At 41.4% G+C, this 5,447-nt stretch overlaps 1 long non-coding RNA gene across 1 annotated transcript; it reads right to left on the reverse strand.

Moving 5' to 3' along the window:
- Nucleotides 1-638: 638 nt before the first annotated feature.
- Nucleotides 639-5,229, reverse strand: LOC138990758 (uncharacterized). The gene is made up of 4 exons (XR_011466859.1): nt 5,106-5,229; nt 3,229-3,276; nt 2,630-2,775; nt 639-1,336 (listed from the first exon to the last, which is right to left on the reverse strand). It is a non-coding gene; the product is annotated as an uncharacterized lncRNA (long non-coding RNA).
- Nucleotides 5,230-5,447: the final 218 nt, after the last annotated feature.

The raw sequence follows: 5,447 nt of genomic DNA on the forward strand, positions 1-5,447 counted from the left end.
TGTCAGACATGACACAGAGAGGAAAGACCTTTTACAAAATGTGAATGGGATTGTCACTATGGATGAGAAATTAAACTTGCTCTACATTCTTTGGAGCAGAAGAAGGGCTAGGGTGTGGTTTGAAGACTTAATGCAAAAAAAAAAATACATAAAATATCTCATGAATAATGTTTATGTTGATTACACATTGAAATGGTAATATTTTAAACAGTTAGGGTTAAATCCCACGCATTATTTTCACCTGTTTCTTTTTGCTGCTCTAATTTGGCTACTAGAAATTCTAACAGTATATACATATATGTGACTCACATTTATGGCCCACGTTATGCTACCATTACATAGCTGGTCTAAGGGTTCAGCCCCACTGAGATAATCCCTAAGCCCTCAAAGCTACTGCAATTTTACCGAGAGCTGAAACACCAAAGCCATTTCATATTTAGGCCGCTTTTACTTGAAATTCTCTTTTCATGAATTTAGCGCATTTACTGTATCTGTTTCATTGGTGTCACTTGGTTTTTCCTTAAATCAGGAAAATGAGCTCCTATAGTGTTCAAAAATAGCCCAATAAAGACATATTACTGTCTCTTTGCTCAGTAGTAGATGGGTCATAACAGGATGTCTGACACTGGCAGGTTTATACAGTAATTTTTTTCTTATCAGCTACTTAATGAAACGAATTTCTATCATAGCATCTTTTAAATGTTAATACTCTTACAGCTGTCTTCAAAGACCTATTTTGAACTAAATATGTTATCAATCAAAATACTCATTAAAATTTAGCACAAGCTTATGCGAAGAGCGAGATTAAATCATTGAGGCATCTGGGCCTCTTATTTCACTAATGTGACCTCATTATATCGTAATTTGTTATTACAGAAATTTAATTTTCTGATGCCATAGAATTACTGAGGGTCTTCACATTTCCCAGATTTTCATCCACCCTAACTGCAAACTTTTTGATCATTTACTGGTTGGGTCCTTGTGGGTAGTTTCAAGGTTTGTACTTCTGACCGACTACAGTGTATAACCAAAGAAAGCAGTGCCCCCTGACACTGGAGGGAAGGGATGTTCCAGTCCCTGAAGGAGCTTGTAAAGGGTGTTCTCTCTGATGAGATAAGAAAGTACCTTGAAGTGGCATTTCATTCCAGCAGCCAGCATTAACAAATGGGGATCCTCACCTTTAGTCTCCACCTTATCTCTTGTTGGAATCGTCTCTCCAAGGATGCATGATGGAGTCAGAAGCAAACACAGGATTGTTCGTGGGGCTGAGCAGTTCCTCCATCCACCTCAGAGAGTTATGAGGACTAAAGAGGGTGACAGATTCCTAGCACAGTGCCTGGAAACAAAGTAAATTCTAAATTCATCCTATTTACCTTCCCCTACCCACCCACCCTCATATCACCTTAGTCTAATCATTCAACCAAACATGCTACTTGGTTTTCAGTGTGTGTGTGCCTGCATGCCTGCTCAGTTGTGTCCGACTCTTTGCAACTTCATGGACTGTAACCCACCAGGCTCCTCTGTCCATGGGATTGTCCAGGCAGGAATACTGGAGGGGGTTGCCATTTCCTTCTTAGGGGAGCCTCCTGACCCAGGGATTGAACCTGCGTCTCTTGCATCTCTTGCATTGGTAGGAGGATTCTTTACCACTGTGCCACCTGGGAAGCCCATTCTCCCACCGCTTAAGGAGAACCCAAGAAAAACCAAAAGGGGAGATGGAACATCCTGATTGTCAAAAATCAAGAATATGGTATTCAAAAATTCGGTCCCTTTTTCATATAAGGACAATTACCAAAATATCATGATGAGGAACACTCAGAATTTCATCTGAAAACTTTGTCACCTTAAATCCATACACCTATACCTATGTCCAACACTGCTGTCAATTATAACAAAATGGTCATTCTTTTCATCTCTAATATGGTCATTCTTTTCATCTCTAATATTGTTTCTCCTTGTTACCTCTCACTTAGAAAAAATTTCCAAGTTGCCTAATTGCCATGACCAGGGATGAATTATGACCAGATCCCAGAACCCAGAGTAGTCCCACTGTGATGGCCACTGATAGAGTGGCTTCATTCCTAGTGCTCACACAGAAAGACTCAGAAAACAGGACATAAGTTGTCCATCAGGTTAACAGTCTTTTAGCCTCAAGTTATTACAACACATCTTCTATGACAGACATGAGCTGTCAGGAGGTGGATAGTTCATTTATTCTCCAATTCCACCTACTGGCTCTCCTACTATTCTCCTCTTCCAGCACCCTGTCTCAGCTACCCTGGCCTCCTTCTCCTGCTTCCACGGCCAGCCTCCCACCACAGTAGGGCTGCACACCCTGTTGCCTGAAGGTAGAATGCTCTTCCCCCAGATTGCCACATGGCTCACTCTTATACTCTACAAGGGCCTGCCCAACTATCTCCTTTGAGTAAGGCTTTTCTGATGAACTAGTTGCAATGAAATGGCAATCCAGTCCAGTACTCTTGCCTGACAAATCTCATGGACAGAGGAGTGTGGTAGGCTACAGTCCATGGGGTCAAAAAGAGTTGGACATGACTGAGCGACTTCACTTTTCAGTTTCAAATGAAACTCCTTCTCTGCCCAAACCTGCCCTCCACCCCAATCCACTTACCTGCTCAATCTTCCCAGACAGCATCTATCACCATCTGATATCCTCCACATGTTACATGCTGTTCATTATTGTCAATCTCCCGGGTTCAAAGGTGAGGTTCACAAGGGAGGGATTTTGGGCAGTTTTTCTGTGGCTGTCTCAAACACCTACAAGTGGGTTTGGGACAAAAGATCCCGGGTAAGTGAATGGAGAAAGCATGCAGTCATGGTTTTCTGTCATTTTGTTATGGGTTTCCCAGGTGATGCTAGTGATAAAGACGCCACCTGCCAATGAAGGAGATGCAAGACATGGGTTCATTCTCTGGGTAAGGAAGAACCCTGGAGTAGGAAATGGCACTCAATCTAGTATGTCTCCCTGGAAAATTCCATGGACAGAGGAGCCTGGCAGGCTGCAGTCCTTTTGTTGGAGTACATCGAATAAGAGTTAGTCACACAAGCGACTTTATTTTTAAATCCATGCAGTACATAATTTTGCTGACTTGACTTATATATACATGTCTATTTGTAAACACGAATACACTGCAGTCTACATTGTTGGGGTTGTCGTGGTACATTCTTCAGGCCCTGAAAAAAAAACAAAGGGCTCTGAATTCACATTACCTTCAGCATGACTCAATAACAGATGACAGATTACTTTCCCATTGTTTTCTGTGAAAGAAAGAAAGAGAAATATGTAGGAGAAAAAGCCATTCTAGAGTGAAAAGAAATGCCTGAGTCAGCTTGGCGCAACCACCGCTTAGTGCTGCAGGGAAACCGAGGCACGCTCGGTGGCTGGTGACCAGTGGCTTCAAGTCCCTCCCAGGGAACAACATTTGGCTCTCACATCCCCAGACTTCAGCTTTGGATATTCCACAACCAACAGAGGAGAGAAACTGTGGCTTCAACATTAAATAAAGAAAATGAAATTCCTCAAAACAAAAGCATAATGTTTCTTCTCAACACCCCCTGTTTTGCCTTCTGTTATTATTTGAGATCAAGCCTTAATGCAAAACTCAAAAAGAAAAAAGTAGACAATTCTTTGCAGATAACTCACAGTTCAATAACCTGATAATTATTCATTTCGGCTTAAAGCATGCTTGTAAATATCATTTCAAATGAAGCACTGACTTGATTTTTAATCAATGAAAACTGACATTTGTTGAAAAGGCTTTCTGAATAATTACCTTGCATTCTTATTACTAAAGCGGATTTAACGGAAAATCAAAACAAACGATATTAATTACACCATAGCCTCATTATATATTAATAGGTTCAGAAACCAAACACTGAGTTCTTATAGAGCTGGGTGTAATATTTATATGAAGCTTTATGACAGAAGCCAGCTTAATTCTAATGCATCCATTTCAGTGCTCTGACCTTCGCTCTCTGGAACCGTGAGTTTGATCTCAACTAGGAATTCACGCATCCGACATCAACATTTTGGGATCCTGACTGATAACCCAGAATGTCAAAGGAAGTTGACTTTCTCCTGCCAAGGGACATGAGTTGCCTGACGGATCATCTTTCTTTAACTCAGAGTCATTACTGAAACACTGCCCTTCTGATCACTGAATTCAGAACTTCAAGTAAAGGAACCTCACAGTGTGACTCTGCATTTAAGATCAGCTGTTATCTTTGTGTCCAGCAAGCAACTCTGATGGTACAAGCAGGAGCCTGAAGATGAGGACAGTATCACAGAAGGGCTTTCCAGTCCAGGTCTTCATCTCCTAGACTGGCTTCTCAACCATCACATTTTTACAGTCATGTTCAGCTCTATTCTGGTTCTTTCATTGTAATTAGAAACTAGCAAGTGGATCCCTTAAAAGGGGGGGAGGGGAGGATTTTAAGTTGTACAATACCACTGAGGATCAGTTTTTCCATCTGTAAATTAAAAATAAGTAGCTGGTTGTTGTAAAGATTAAATAAAACAGAATTATGAAGATTAAATGGACAACCCCCAAAAAAAGTGCTAAGCAGAATTCCTGGCATGCAATAGGCTGTCAAATATGTTATTAAAGTCATTATTATTAAAGGACCTTCCAGTTTAGATGTTCTATGACCATTCAAACACAATATGGAAGACTTACTGGGAAAGGCTAACAAGACTTACTACGTCTTCAACGATATTACCAGAGCAATATCCTTCTGACCTCCAGGCTTGCTAAAAAACAACATGAACAGAATGGACAAGTACAAAGAATTGAGTAAAGTTTGGACATAAGAGACTTCCCTATCAGAATACAGGCCACACACAAAGCAGGGAGAGTCCAGACAATACCACAATCCTTGAGGACAACGATTGCAAAATCTGAATCATTCATTCAGCAAAAATGAAATGTGTCAGTAAGTGTTTTAGGTACTGAAGACTCCACAGTAAACAAAACACATGTCCATGAGTGGATGTTCTAGCTGGGAGAGAGAAATGGGTGGAGTCAAAAGGAGAGCAAAGGTGACTCAGCGCCTCCACCCTCCGATCAGCCTCCTCCTGGGAGCTTTACCTGAGTTCTCTGTGTCTCCACTGTGCCTGTCAGTCCGCATCTGCCTGCCATCGACATGTTTCTTTCATATAAATCCTTAAACACCCCCTCATCTGCAGATCCAATGACACTTTGCTCAGTCAAGTCTGTGTCCTCTCTAGTCGTGGTTATAAGAGCAGCCCCTTAGCAGAGCTTCCAATCACCTGTCTCCACAACCACTGAAATGCTCTTTTCTCCCTTGAAAAAATTTGACTCAGCCTTCAAGTTCCAACTCACATGTTACCTCTCCCATGAGGTCTTGTTCAAAAACACCCTCACCTCACATTTCAACACAGGCAGAACTAGTCATACATGCTCCATAAT

The sequence above is a fragment of the Bos mutus genome, chromosome 14 (genome assembly GCF_027580195.1).
Source record: "Bos mutus isolate GX-2022 chromosome 14, NWIPB_WYAK_1.1, whole genome shotgun sequence".
Taxonomy (NCBI): Eukaryota; Metazoa; Chordata; class Mammalia; order Artiodactyla; family Bovidae; genus Bos; species Bos mutus.